The sequence below is a fragment of the Leptonychotes weddellii genome, chromosome 9, assembly GCF_054177405.1.
Source record: "Leptonychotes weddellii isolate Sample4059 chromosome 9, ASM5417740v2, whole genome shotgun sequence".
NCBI classification, from domain to species: domain Eukaryota; kingdom Metazoa; phylum Chordata; class Mammalia; order Carnivora; family Phocidae; genus Leptonychotes; species Leptonychotes weddellii.
In genome coordinates, this window is record NC_138377.1 from 86874817 (window position 1) to 86890110 (window position 15294).

Genomic DNA, 15294 nt, shown 5'->3' on the forward strand with positions numbered 1-15294 from the left:
CTGGGTGGCTCAGTTGGTTAAGCGACTGCCTTCGGCTCAGGTCATGATCCTGGAGTCCCGGGATCGAGTCCCGCATCGGGCTCCCTGCTCGGCAGGGAGTCTGCTTCTCCCTCTGACCCTCCTCCCTCTCATGCTCTCTGTCTCTCATTCTCTCTCTCTCTCAAATAAATAAATAAAATCTTTAAAAAAAAAAAAAAAGTAAGATGCAAAAATGTTAGAGTTAAAACCATAAGGAGTTCTGTGGTTTTCTTTTTTTAAAAAAAATTTTGGGTGCTATATGGATATGTCAACTATACTTTTATTTTTATATTATTTATTTATTTATTTTAAGGATTTTATTTACTTGAGGGAGCGTGAGCGCACAAGCAGTGGGGGAGGGGCAAAGGGAGAGGGAGAAGCAGACTCCCTGTTCAGCAGGGAGCCTGACGCAGGGCTCCATCCCAGGACCCCAAGATCACGACCTGAGCCAAAGGCAGACGCTTAACTGACTGAGCCATTCCGGCGCCCCTCAACTACACTTTTAAATAATTCATTTGTATTCTGTGGCTACACCTCAGCAGCCAAGGGTTGGGACTAGGAATTGTGTGTGCTGCTTCCCATGCTATAGATCATGGGTGCTCAGTAAATATATGTTGAATGAATAAGTAAAAATTAATAGAACCAAGGAGTTCATTAACAAATAACTTAAATTCTGTCTTTTTTTTTTTTTTTTTAAAGATTTTATTTATTTATTTAATTGACAGGGAGAGAGAGAGAGACAGCATGAGAGGGAACACAAGCAGGGGGAGTGGGAGAGGGAGAAGCAGGCTTCCGGCTGAGCAGGGAGCCCGATGTGGGGCTCGATCCCAGGACCCTGGGATCATGACCTGAGCTGAAGGCAGTCGCTTAACCAACTGAGCCACCCAGGCGCCCTTAAATTCTGTCTTTTGAAAAATAACATCTCCTTTCTGTATTTTAATTAAATAGTACATTTGTAGAAGGAAGTAGATTCCTCCATTAATAAATATACAAATAGGATCACTTAAATGCTCAGATGCTGAATTTCATCCCTTCTGTGATTTAACCTAGGACAATAAATGAATGAATGAAATGAATAGAAGCTTTGTTAACACAGAGCCCTCTAGCCCAATAGGATTACGAACCTTGGAGTTTTGCTAGACTAAAAAGACACTGGCAGGAATTAGTCGCCTTTGTATTTTTTGCTTTTCTCGGCTCCCTGTGGGTTAGTGTGGTGCCACATGTGTAGAAGTGTTCTATATGTTTGATGAACAAAGTAAGATCTCCTTAGAATAAGCACAAGTGTTTTATTATTGCATGTCTAATATGTACCAGGCAAACTTACCATTGTCTTTGCTCTTAGAGTGGTTATAGTAACTTTTCCTGCATAATAGTGCTGGGTAACAAACAACCCCAGATCGCCATGCCTCACAACCACGAACATTGATTTTCCCACTTGGTCATCTGTTGATTGGGTGTGGTTAGGTTGACCTAGGCTGGCCTTGGCTGGGCCAGACTTCCATTTGGCTTCGGTTCTCTTCCTCATTTGCTTATTCTGGGGCCCAGGCTGAAGGGGCAGCAGTTACCTAGTACATGTGCATCTTGTGGTGGATCACGGTGGCATAAGATGTCAAGTGGAAATGCATGATGGCTCTTAAGACTTTGGCTCATAACTGCCAAATGTTTTGCCAACATTTCACTTGCCAACAAACACATGGCGAGATCCATTATCAGTTGGGTGGGGAAGCATGCTTGGTCCATTTTCGTGGGAGGTACTGCAAAGTCAAGTGGCCAAGAACGTGGACATGTTACCCCATTATAGTGGAGTGAAGCATGGGAGAGCCTGGAAAACCAGCCTTTGGGGAGCTTGCTAAACCTAGGCCAGCTGGGTGAAGAATCAAAGATGTTTTGTTCAGGTACCAGCTTAGGCCTTGGTAGTTACCGTAAATTAGCCTGACATGCGCTGACTCTTGGCTCGCTGAACGTCATTTCATATTCATTCACTGTGCTGGTGCTCCTGAGAGTTCCGAGTATCTGTGGGAGGGGCAGAAGTGATGGGCTGGGTTTCCTCCTGGTCTGCTGTCACGACTTGATCTGCTCCTACCGTGATGGCAGGAGAGTGACAGGTAGAGCAAAGAGGACAAAGAGCCAAAGTACCTGGGGAGGCGGGGGGTTTGCCTTACCCTTCGCACGGTCCTTTCTCAGCATAGGTCCATGGGAGTGGGCCTAACTCCCCCTTTACCAGGCAGTGACGCTTGATTATCAGGGCCTTCTTGCATGCTGTCCCATCTTTATAAGGACCCTGGGCCTTCATTTCCAGAGTCTTCCTTTTCTGTCTGGAGAAACAGGCCTCAGGAGGGGGGTAGGTGACTTCTCTTTAGCCAAGTGGCTCATAGGTAGCAGATCCAAGCTAGGTCATCCTCGATCACGGTCTAGGGCTTGTCCTTCCCCATGCCCGTGACTGTCTCAGCCCAGGCAGAGAAGTGTGCCTGGCTTTAAGGCATTACAATATATCCTGGCCCTGTGATGGCGGTGTCTACTTTCCAGAAGGAGTCGGCTCAACCTTGTGCCTCAATGCAATGCCTTGGGAGGAGCAGAATGAAATTTTGGCCAAGAAGAGCCAGCCTTTGTGTTACCTCTTCGTAGGGTGTCCTTTTTAAATGAAGAACTGTCAGACTCTCCGAGAAAAAAAAAGACTGGCCGTTAAGTGAAAATGCACAGAGAATAAATGGGGATGAAACTCCTGTGAGCTAATGGGGTGAGGAGACACGACGCTCCTACGTACCACGGGGGGGGTCATAAAGCCAGTGGACTTCTTTTTGGAGAGCAGTTTGGCAGTGGGGATACTTTCACCAGCAAGTAAATAAAACTCACTTAAAAGTGGTTTAAATAGCAAAGACATTTATTATCGCATGTAAACCAGAAGTCCAAAGGTAGGGCACTTTGGGCATTAGTTATTATTATTATTATTATTATTTTTTAAAGATTTTATTTATTTATTTGAGACAGAGAGAATGAGAGACAGAGAGCACGAGAGGGAGGAGGGTCAGAGGGAGAAGCAGACTCCCCGCCGAGCAGGGAGCCCAATGCGGGACTCGATCCCGGGACTCCAGGATCATGACCTGAGCCGAAGGCAGTCGCTTAACCAACTGAGCCACCCAGGCGCCCTGGGCATTAATTAATGGAAGACCCAGATGCATTTCCTCTTTTCTCTTGGCCAGCCTCAGTGTTTGGCCTTTGTCCTCAAGCTTCCCTCTCCTATGGTCCTGTTGTGGCTGCCGCAGCTCCATCCTGTATCCTCCTATACAGTGATGTCCAGAGGCGGGAAAAGAGGAAAGCAGAGGAAACCTTTGCTAGGAGTCCCCCGCCCCTTTGGCAAAACTGGCTTAACTGGGTCAGATGCCCACCCCCGACTGACGACTTGCATGGGAGAGGGGGCTCCCGTGGCTTGCTTAGGCCAATCTGTGGGTTAGACAGAGGCCCATTCTTCCCTGAAGCACATGGGTACTGGGAGGAGAGGGGTCGAAACTGGAGCTTTGCTGGCCAGGGGGAAAGGGGTGGTTGTAGGCAGTCAATGGTGTTGGCCACAGCATTATCTTTCAAAATTAAGAATATATATGTCCTGACTCGACCCTTCCACAGTTAGAAATTTATCTTGCGGATATACTTGCCCAAGTGCTGGCAAACATACAGAGATACTCATTGCAGCATTATAATAGCAGAACACTGGAAATAACCGAAGAATCTAACAATAGTGGACCGGTTAAATAAATTAGTACATTATGGAATTGAGCGAATCTGTAAGTACTGATAAAGAAAAATTCACAAAATCTATTATTAAGGTTTTTTTTTCTTTTTAAGCAAGGTGCATTGGTATGTATTGAGATCCCTTTTTTTTTTTTTAATCTTAATTCTTGATTGCAAAGATAAATTTCTGTGAAAAGTCCCAGGAAACATGTTTATTTCTGGGCTATGAGATTGGTGGTATGGTTGGGAAGGAAAGTTTCTTTTTCATTTCATGCCCTTCTTGACTGTTTGAATTTTATAAAAATCACTGTATGTATTACCTTTATAATAAAGAAGGAAATGATAGGTATTAGAGTGTGCAGGAACTTAAGGAGAGGAAACCATGGTCCTAACGTGGGCATTATGAGGGGATGGGAGTGCCATTTGGCTGTGTGTGATTGGCCTGAAGGGAAGTTGGGGAAGGAGAAAAGTCCAGGAGTGAAACAGGGTCATTTAAAAAAAGAAAAATCTCCCTTGGTATCCTGTACCTTGCCTTACACATAGTAGAATCAAACATACATTTGAAGAATGAATGAATATTTAGATCAAGACCCAAAGCAGCTTTAGGAAGTGCCAAAACCCAACTTAGCAGCTCAAGTCAGCAAGAAAGTCGATTCTGCTGGAAACTTATTTTGCAAATAAAATATGGCTTCTGTTTCCTCCTATTTCCTTGAGCTCCCAGAATCTAATTCATTGCGAAAAATCAATCTGAGTATGCAACTTTCTATTCATCATCCATCTCAAACTGAAGCCTACTGTGCCAAGTTCTGAATAATAAAGCTGAGTAAGGTTTTTACAACTAAGGGTAGGGCAAAGACAGGAACCACCATCATATATTAACTGTGTTTATAGTTGCAGCTTTAGTGGAGAGGTATCTGGATGGTCTAAATAGAGCAATTTTTTTTTTTTTTAAGCAAAATAAGGCTCTCCGATACTCCAAACTAACAAATCAGAAAATTAATTATGTCACTCTGATAATAGGAAGAAACCAGATAATATAGTGAAATGGGGATTTTCTATTTGGCCAGTATTAGTAGAGAAGTGTGAATGTCCTTATTAGTGAAATGAAAGAATTATACGTAGTAGTATTTTCAAGTAGAATTCTCTGCCGTGTGGAAAGGTAAAGGCATAAGATTATTGGAAAGTCTTTATATTGGAGAGTGCTGGGCGAAGGGGCAGTAGGGTGCTACCATTCTGTTGTGCTGATACTCTTCATAATTCCTTTGCCTGAGGGCTCTCTCTGAATTTGATTCTTATAAATCAAAGAAAGAATGTTGTAACTGACATTTCCATTAAGTTGCTTTTAACTTTTATACCCTTGGGTTTTAGCATTTAACTCTCTGTAATGGCCACCGGATGCCCACTTTATTCAGACAATAAAGATACCGTTGAGCTGTGGTAAGATCATTTCCTTTGGAATAAAATGAAAAGCTTTCTGTGCTCACAATTGGAGGAAAATGTAAAATTTTAGTAGGCCTTTTCTGCTAAAATTGAAAAGAGTCCATGTTTGAACACCATCAGCTTTGCGGCTCAAATGTGCCTTGGAAATTTCCAGCATGGTTTTAAAATAAAAGAAGCAAATATACCTTTTCATGTGTGTTTTTGTAATGGGTCCTTAGAAATATTTGGAAGATGAGTAATATTTCACATCTTTGTTGGGATCATTTTGGGATCAAAAGATCCTGAGATCATTGGTGCATTATGTTCTAGAGTGGGCCTGGTTTAAATTACTTATGCGAGAGAGAGGAAGGAAGGAAGGAAGGAAGGAAGGAGGAGGAGGAGGAGGAGGTAGAACAGAGGGAAGAATGTTATGGGGGGGAGGGAGGGAGAGAGTCTGTGTGTATGTGCATGTGTGTATACCTATAAACCCAAATGTTTATGCTCACTTCACATAATCTTAGTATATATCCTCCTCTGGTTTTCAGTCTATCCTATATCTGAATATAGGATAATTTGATAATTTTATTTATTTATTTATTTTTAAAGTAATCTCTACACCGAACATGGGGCTCAAACTCAGGACCCAGTGATCAAGTCACATGCTCTACCGACTGAGCCAGCCTGGCACCCCTAAGTTTGATAATTTTAGATGAAATGTGCATCTACATCAGAAAATATAAAAATTAATGATAGAACCCTTCTATGGTGTTTGATAATGCTTGGCACTGTTTTAAGTACTTCACACCTATTAATTCACTTAGTCCTTATAATAACCCTATTATTATCCCATTTTTACAGTTAAGGAAAAAGGCACAGAGAGATTAAATAACTCACCCAAGGTAATGCAGTTAGTAAGTAGTGGGGCTAGGTTCAAAACCAGGTAGTCTGTCTTTCCTTAGTTGAAAGCAAATGAAAAATTAATTGAAGCAAAAATTCATGAGATTTGAGTCCTTCCTAAATCTACTGGTTAATCTTGTCAATCGGAGACTTTTCTATTGGTGTTGATAATGTTTCATTTAACTACAATAATCTTGTGTACTCTTGAGTCCCTTGCTTCATGATCAGCATTTTCAGTTACGTTACACAGTAGGCATACACTTTATAAATTATTTTAGTTGTGAATCTGATACACATTAAAGGACAGTAAATTTAGCTAGTCAGCATGAAAAACTTTACAGAGAGTTCCTTGTCTCCTCTTTCCTTAGGGAAGAAAGATGAGCTCTGTCAGTTCCCAAATGACTCCTCAATTTAAAATGAATTATTCCGCCGGGAGAAAATATTCTTTCTCCTCCTGCAGAAAGCAGCTACTGCTTTCAGAAAAGAAGCTGCAGTCATTTTTCTCTTCAGTGGCCTGGATTTAGTCCTGATGTGTGACTCCTGCCAGTTTCCTTTCTTTGAAACCCCAGCAGCAGCGTAACGAGTGATTCACCCTTGTTGAAATAAACGCTGTGTAGAACATAGACAGCTTTTGAATGTCCCAGTCCCTGCCTGTGCTTCTGGCCTTGAGTTACGATGAAGAAGGAGCTCCCACTGGGGGAGATGGTGTTGCAAAGCAATTAAGAGCTGAAAGCTAAGAGCTGTACCTGGCACCCTAGTAAGACCTCAGGACACGGTTGCCCCTGCTATGGTTGTTGGATATCGGGCCCTCGCCTCGTGCTGGGCGCTATGGTAGACACTCTGCGTGCATTGCCTCCTTCCATTCCCATCACATTCCCCCCAAGTAGGTGCTGTGTTTGTATCTGTCTCCACTTACAGATGTAGACACAGCCCCTGAGAGAGGTGAAGAGTTTGCCCGGGGCCATATGGCTAGTAAGTGGTTAGAGCTATGGTGGTTTAGTTTTTTAAGGTAGAAAAGTACAACTATCATAAGTGCATAGGGTTTAATAGAAGTTTTCACTTCCTCCCAGGCATCATTCCTCAACAGAGATAACCACCATCCTGTTTCTATCACCATAGGTAAATTTTTTTCATTGTAGGTAAATTTTGACCATTCTTGAACTTCATAAAAATGGAATGATATTCATATAGAGTGTGCTCTTTTGTGTCTGGCTTTTTTCATCCAACATTATGTTGACATTCATGCATGGATTTGCACTAGTAGTCATTTCTTCTTTCTCACTGCTAAATACATTGCTATATTTCTCACTGTATATTTCATTGTATGACTGTACCTCAATAATTGATTTATCTACTGTTGATGGACTTTTGGGTTATTTGTATTTCTTGGCTGTTATTAAAAGGTCTTATTCAGTATATGTATGTACATTATTTCTTTCTTTTCTTTTCTTTTTTTTAAAGTAATCTCTACATCCAGCGTGGGGCTTGAACTCAAGACCTGGTGATCAAGAGTTGCATCCTCTACCGACTGAGCCAGCCAGGCGCCCCTATGTATGTTGGTTCTTTGGTTATATATCTAGGAGCAGAATTGCTGGGTCTTCATTATTGTGGAGCCACATTATTGTGGTTGATACTGTGAAACAGTTTTCCAAAGTGGCTTTACCAGTTTACATTCCCACCTAGCAGTGTGTGAGTTTCAGTGGTTCCAGTATCAATGCTTGGTGTTGTGTGTCATCTCCATTTTAGTCCTCTAGTGAGCATGTAGTGGGACTGTGTTGTAGCAAATTTGGTTTTGGATCAATAGATGCTTATTGTAAAATGTTTTGAAAATCACAGAAAAGTATAAGATGAAAATTAAAAACTTCAGTTCTACCATCAAGATATACAGGCATTAATATTTGCGTGTATTTTCTCTTTTCTCCACTGCATATGTGTATGCATATGTATGCTAAATACAAAACTGGAGTTGTTTCACACAAGCAAGATTCAGTTAGGTGATATTTGGGGTGCCTATACGATGAAATAAGAAAGCAATGAATGGAATGCCCCGGAATAGAGTCTTGATGATACTGTAAGTGTACATCGTATTGCCATTTTCCTATTTTACTTGGAGGAAGAAGGAAAAAGGAAGGGAATCCAGCATCTATTATGCACCTGCCATGTCCTGGGCACTGTGGTGCTGGGAAGTGCTGTACGCGTCCAGAGGGGACTTGTGTACTATGGGAAAGTGTAACCCACACGGCAGCCATCTACCATACAACATGATTGAAAAATAAGTCTTATTTCACACCTAGTAACAGAGCATGTTGGAAAACTGGGCTCATGTCCCAGTGTAAACGGAGTTTAATTAGACTAGCAGGTTGTTTGCCCAGTTGCAAAGGTACACATACTCCTATTGTTTTAACCACTTGAACACTAACGCACAGGGAACAACACTTTGAATGGAGAACACTTCATTATTTGGTGCATAGGCTTCATATTTTAACAATTGTCTTGTTTCCTTCAAATGCATGAAATCCAACTCTTTGTTGTTTTTCAACATTGAATCTAATCTCAAAATCCTAATTAAAGTCTTTATCTGAATAATTTGCATTATTGGCTGAAATTTTCATTGGTTTGAAAAGTGGAACCTTGCTCTTTGAAGCCATGCTTCATCTCCTGAAGGAGACGACATCTCCAGGACTAATTTTTGTTGCCAGTAAAAATGCACTGGGGGGTGGGGTAAAGAAGAAAAAAAATACACAGGAAATATACAATCTTATAATCTTGAATGTACTTTAGATCTTCATGGCAATCTGTAGAGATCTCTTGTTTTTCTCTCAAGAGCAGAGGGTATGGAATCTTTCTATTGAAGCTTGCTGGCCTACGGTAAAGTTCTCTCATGTAGGTGTAAGTTAATTTTGCCTGTGTGGGGGAATAACTTTTAAGAATGATAATTATTTTGTATAAACTTGTCAAATCACTAAGTTGTACACCTGAAACTAATGTAACATTGTGTGTCAACTATACTCAAATTTAAAAAAGTTTTTAAAGAATAGTGAATATTTACTTTAATGGTCTTTAAGAACAAAACCCAGAATTCATAAAACTTAATTCAGAAAATACAACCTAAATAAAAATAATAGCTTAATTATGGAACATGTTGGACAATTAGATATTTCATATTAGGTCATTTTCCTGATTTTTGAAGTTCATTTGTTTAAGGGGCAAGACTAAATATTTAGCTTTTCAATTAAAATTTCAATGGGGGGCTGCCTGGGTGGCTCAGTCATTGGGCATCTGCCTTCGGCTTAGGTCATGATCCCAGGGTCCTGGGATTGAGCCCCACATCGGGCTCCCTGCTCCAATAGAAGCCTGCTTTTCCCTCTCCCTCTGCCACTCCCCCTCCTTGTGTTCCCTCTCTCTGTGTCTCTCTCTGTCAAATAAATAAATGAAATCTTAAAAAAATAAAAAAATAAAATTTCAATAGGGACACATTTCCCTGAATTACTAAAACCTAGACACTAATTAAATTTATCATTTTCATTCCTTTTTTTTTTAGATTTTATTTATTTATTTTGACAGAGAGAGACACAGTGAGAGAGGGAGCACAAGCAGGGGGAGTGGGAGAGGAAGAAGCAGGCTTCCCGCCAAGCAGGGAGCCCGATGCGGGGCTTGATCCCAGGACTCTGAGATCATGACCTGAGCCGAAGGCAGACGCTTAACGACTGAGCCACCCAGGCGCCCCACCATTTTCATTCTTATTAGTCTTTTTTTTTTTTTTTATTATGTTATGTTAATCACCATCATTCTTATTAGTCTTATTTATCATGTGGAGATATCTTTTTTACACTTTCTTTTTTATTGAAATATAGTTAACATACAATGTTATATTAGTTTCAAGTGTACAACATAATGATTCAACAATTCTGTACGTTCCGCGATAGGTAGTTACCATCTGTGACCATATGTATTACAATATTATTGACTAAATTCCCTAGGCTGTACTTTTCATCTCCATGACTTATTTTGTAACTGGAAGTTTGTAGTTCTTCATCATCTTTATCTAATGTCATCCACCTCCCTCCTCCATCTCTCCTCTGCGCCCACCAGTTCTCTGTATTTATGATTCTGGTTTTTTGTTTGTTGGTTTTGTTTTTCAGATTCCACATATGAGTGAAATTATATAGTATTTGTCTTTCTCTGACTTATTTCACTTAGCATTATACCCTCTAGATACATCCATGTTGTTGCAAATGGCAAGATCGCCTCCTTTTTTATGGCCGAGTAATAGTCCATTATATATATATTACCTCTTCTCTATCCTTCCATCTATCAATAGACACTTGGGCTGCTTTCATGTGGAGATATCTTTAGAGGCTCTAGGTGCCTAAGTCTCCTTGCTCCTACACTAAATAGCTGTGGAAATTGCTGTGCTTCCAATTCATATGACTGCTTTTTGTGGTCCTTCTGTCATTGTCTGTAACTGATACCTTGTTTGCTTGCATAGCAGCCCACACTTCTGTGTCATTGCTTCTACTTTACTTTGGCCTAGGGATTGTGATTTCCACCTGTGCAGGGTTGTGTGTAAGAAGAAAAGAAGGAAGCTGATGGTGAACTGTGTTGTATGTTGGGTGCTGGGTCTGAGACTGTGTGTTGCCTGAAAAGGAAATGGTGACTTTCCAGCACCACTGTTCTGCATGCTCAAAGGCCATTTCTGCTTCTGTTTATTTTTTGTTTGTTACAGTCATAATAACTTGTTTGTAACCACAATGGAAGCACTACAGAAATGTGTGATTTAAATTCAAAATGCCCTATTTTATCACCTCTAGGCATAACTACTCTTTAAGAATTTGGTAAACTTTTAGATTTTTATGTAACTTAATAAACATATATGATTTTACAGAAACAAGGCTAACTCTATAAAATCATATATGTTTATATATGATAGTTTTTTTTTTTTTTTAAAGGTTTTTTATTTATCTGAGAGAGAGAATGGGAGACAGAGAGCATGAGAGGGGGAGGGTCAGAGGGAGAAGCAGACCCCCTGCTGAGCGGGGAGCCCGATGTGGGACTCGATCCCGGGACTCCAGGATCATGACCTGAGCCGAAGGCAGTCGCTTAACCAACTGAGCCACCCAGGTGCCCCTATATATGATAGTTTTTAAAAACAAGGTATCTTGATACTTTTCATGGCTGTGTATATAAAACTTTTTTTAAGTTTTAAGTTTAAATTTTGTGGGGGGGCTGGGTGTGGAGCCCAATGCGGGGCTCAAACTCATGACCCTGAGATCAAGACCTGAGCTGAGATCGAGTCAGATGCTTAACCAACTGAGCCACCGAGGTGCCCCTAAAATTTTTTTAATAGCTTTCCGGTATTCTGCAATATGGATATATAAAAATTTAGCCAGCTTCCAATTAATGGACATTTGAGTTATTATAAATGCTTTGTATACAAGTATTTATACATTTAGGATTATGTTTGTATCATTCTTCCGCTTAGGGTGAATTACTAGAACTAGAATTGCTGGATCAGATGATGTATACATTTAAAATGTGGTATTATCTGCCATAAATGTGCCAGTTTGCACTTGTTTTTCTCCCACCCTCATCAAAAGCTATTTCTGCATGTTTCCTGGTGTTTTCAAAGCGCAAATTGTGAGTCAGAAGTGTCAGATGAGGTATTTTTGAGTTTCAGTTTTTAGTCAGAAAGGGAGACCTTGATTTCTTGGATGTAGAGGCAAGAAAGAGGAGAAATGGATGCCTCTCTGTCAAGAAGAGAGGCAGATAGAGCCAGGAAAAGGAGGAGGGAAGGATGGAAGAAAGAGAAGACACCAGGGGAAATGCTATCACCAGAAGCAGATCCCTCCTGCGCCCTCTGGTCTCTGCATGTGGCTCTTTCTAGCCTGGCCTGAGGGTCTTCCTAAATCCCCACCTCCCTCTTCACCATTTCAGGTTATCCACTTACCCTGAAATGGATGACCTCTGGGGCACGAGGCCTCCCTCTTTCCATGAGGACACCAATCACGGGTCTTAATTGTCAGTGATAGAAACTAGCCCTTGTAGATCCAAGATATTGTAAGGCTCACAGAATTGCTGGGCAGGTGGGAACCAGCCTGTGGAAATGGTCCGGGACCACAGGTGGGTGGGTAGATAGGGCCACAGGCATGCTCTGAGTAGGCCCTGCCGCCTCGGCCACGCCACCCTGGGGACACAGGCCCACCTCATGGGGGCAGAGATGAGACTTGGGCCTTTTCGTTCCCACCAGCTGGTGGTGGACTCTGCTTCACTTCAGCTCCGGCATATGTGGGGAATTCCCCGACACAGGAAGATATCGTGTTCAGATGCTGACTGAAATATGGATCATTTCCAGCCTCTGACCTCTATCCCTGGGTAATCCCTCGACCTCCTTCCCCTGGGTCTTTGAGGTCTCAGAGAAGAGGCATGTACTGCAGATATATAGACCCATCCATGCACACACACTTATCTACATATCCATTTTTATTTATTTATATATTTTTAAAAAGATTTTATTGATTTATTTGAGAGAGAGACTGCACAAGCAGAGGGAGTGGCAGGCAGAGGGAGAAGCAGGCTCCCCGCCGAGCAGGGAGCCCGATGCGGGGCTCGATCCCAGGATCCCGGGAACATGACCCGAGCCGAAGGCAGATGCTTAACCAACTGAGCCACCCAGGCACCCCTATACATATCCATTTTTAAATCACTCCAAGTGCTCCCCCTTATCAGGTGGCGTGCATGGCAGCACGTGGTTCTGAAGGTGTTGGGTCTGACCACAGGGGTAGGGATTCTGGCAGATGGTTGGTTGTGCCATGTTTGCTGGTGGCCAGGTAAGGATGATTTAGATGGAAATTGGATTTAGCTTGGAGACTAAGACCCTTCAGCCAGAACATCTGGGTAGGTTGCCTAGATGGTTGGATTATTTGTGTCCAGGAGTCTGGAGGCCCAAATTCGCATTCCTTTGAGAGGTGACTTCAGGTAAAAGAGGACTGGATTATGAGTGAAGAGACCAAGATTCTAGGCTTGGTTCTGCCTGAAAACCGATAGGGACCTGGGACAAGTCACATGACTGTTTTAAGTTGTCTTCTCATGTTTTATTATTTTATTTATTTATTTTTCATGTTTTCAGTGAGAGTTGGATGAAGTCATTGTTTTTGGATCAGACTACCCGTCAGAAGAATTACCTGGGTTGCATGTGTGTGTGTGTGTGGGGGGGGGTGTGGGTACGCGCATGCTGGCATGCAGAACGTTAGGCCTCGACTGTAAACCATCCATCAGAATTTCCAGAAGGGGTCTCAGGGACTTGTTAAAAAGGCTTTCAAGTGATTCTGATGGCGCCACAGTTCTAGAATGTTGAAGAAATTTCCTTATCAGTTTTAATGTCTCGTGAAATATGTTCAGTCCAAAGGTGGGTGGTTCTGGAAAATTGGTTTTATTAAGCATCTTCAACTTAATAAAGATTTTAGTCATCCTTGAGGGATAATATCATTTGAGACTTCATCCCTCAATACCCCTTCTTTTTTTCTACTATCAACTCTTCTCTGAACATAGTAGAATGCCAAATTGTCTCATACTTCAGATTCTCTTTTTATGCATTCTGTGCCAAAGACTACTAACTTTATATCCAGTATCACTCCTCTCCTTCTTCTTTGGTAACCAAAAAACCTGATATTTTTTTAGGGTGTAGTAATGTGCCAAGCTAAAAGATTCTGTTTCCCAGCCTCCCTTTCACCTGGCTATGGGCCAAGGACTTAAGCTTTAGTAAGTAAAAGGTGAAGTGTTATGTGTGGGGCTTATGGGAAGGTTCCAGAGACTGACTTGTATAGACAATGCATCCTTTTGCTTCTTCTCTCTCTTCCTACCTGCTGCTTGGAACATGGGCACAATGGCTGGAATCTAGCAGCCATCTTGGCTCACGAGCTCATCGTGGAGATGGAAGCATGCTCTAAGCAAGTAGGGCACAAAAAAAGGAGGAGCCTTGCTCCCTAATGACCATGTGCCACGATACCACCCCTGGACTGCTTAGCCTCCACACTTCTTTCTTACTGGTTAAGCCAAAGTTATTTTGGGTTTTCAGTCATGAGCAGCTGAACCTACCCTAACTGTGTGGAGGCCTCCCCACCTGTAGGTGACTTGCACGCAGTAGGTGCTCCGTTAGTATTTGGCAAGTTCAATGCACAGTGGTACTGATGGCTTCAGCTGCTCTGACCCCCGCCTCTCCTGCGTCACATTAAATCACTCCTAGGGGCCTTTTGTTTGCTCTGTCGCAGCCACCGGGAAGGGGGTTCCCACTCCCCTGTGCAGGGCTTCAGTGCCACAGGCTCAAATATTTTGACAGGTCCGTGCACAGTAGGCCTTTGAAATTCCAGCTGCACTGCACGCATGCATTATTTCAAATACAAATCCAAGGACCGGGCACTTTTCTGAATCTACTGATGAAATTGGAGGTGGTTTTCAAATGATGTCAGGAAAGGCCACCATGGGATCTGTTGCTATCATTGGGAGGCTGTACTTTCCGCAGTGCCTGCCGGGAACCGGATGTTAGGGGACCCTTTGGAAAGTGACTGTTCGGGAGCCCTGATTGCCAGCTCCTGACGAGGGGGTCTGCCTTCTCAGTGGCACCCTCAGAGGTGGTCTTGGCCAGACCGGCATGCCCCCCTGACTCCTGCCAGGCCTCTCCGGCCAGGCTGACACGCCCCTCTTCTGAGCGCAGGACAACATGCTGGTTTCCTGGAAGCGTTTAGGCCAAGACTCTGCTGTGAAGAAAATGATACTGTTTTTGCAAGGATGGCCTAATGGGAATGTGTTTAAAACTCTTCCTTAACTAGTAAAGCTCCTTTCCAAGAAATATGGGGTTAAAAAAACAAACAATAAAACAAAAAGGCGCCTCCTAGAACAAAAAGCAAAAGCTGGGAGATGAATTAACTCTTCACTGATACCAAGGAGTTTCTTTCAAACCATGTTTCATTGACTGCATTGATTTGGGTGGCCTACCCCATCGTTGGTCCATCGAGAGCAGGGGGCAGAGGCCGACCCATGCCCCTTTGTGGGAAAAAGTGAATTCCATGGCAAACCCCAGTGCTTCAAGAGTGTTTGCTTCTCCTGGAAATAATTATAGAAATACGCAATCACTGAAAGGCAACATCTGGCTGGCTGGAGGCAAGCTGGCAAATACTCAGTCTAAACAGATGGAGGTGACGTTGCACAGAAGGAAAAGAAACAGCCTGAGAACACGGC

At 42.4% G+C, this 15294-nt stretch overlaps 1 protein-coding gene across 4 annotated transcripts in view; it reads left to right on the forward strand.

Moving 5' to 3' along the window:
- Positions 1-15294, forward strand: part of CGNL1 (cingulin like 1) — a 157051-nt gene that overhangs the window by 11055 nt on the left and 130702 nt on the right. Inside the window, exons 1-2 of one of the 4 annotated variants that reach the window (XM_081831149.1) lie at positions 7154-7179; positions 7522-7611. The exons of 2 other annotated variants lie outside the window; for them this stretch is intronic. The gene's annotated coding sequence lies outside the window, so the exon portion shown is untranslated. Of the gene's footprint in view, positions 1-7153; positions 7180-7521; positions 7612-15294 lie in introns of those variants that run through there. One more of the 4 variants, XM_081831145.1, reaches the window with a different exon arrangement.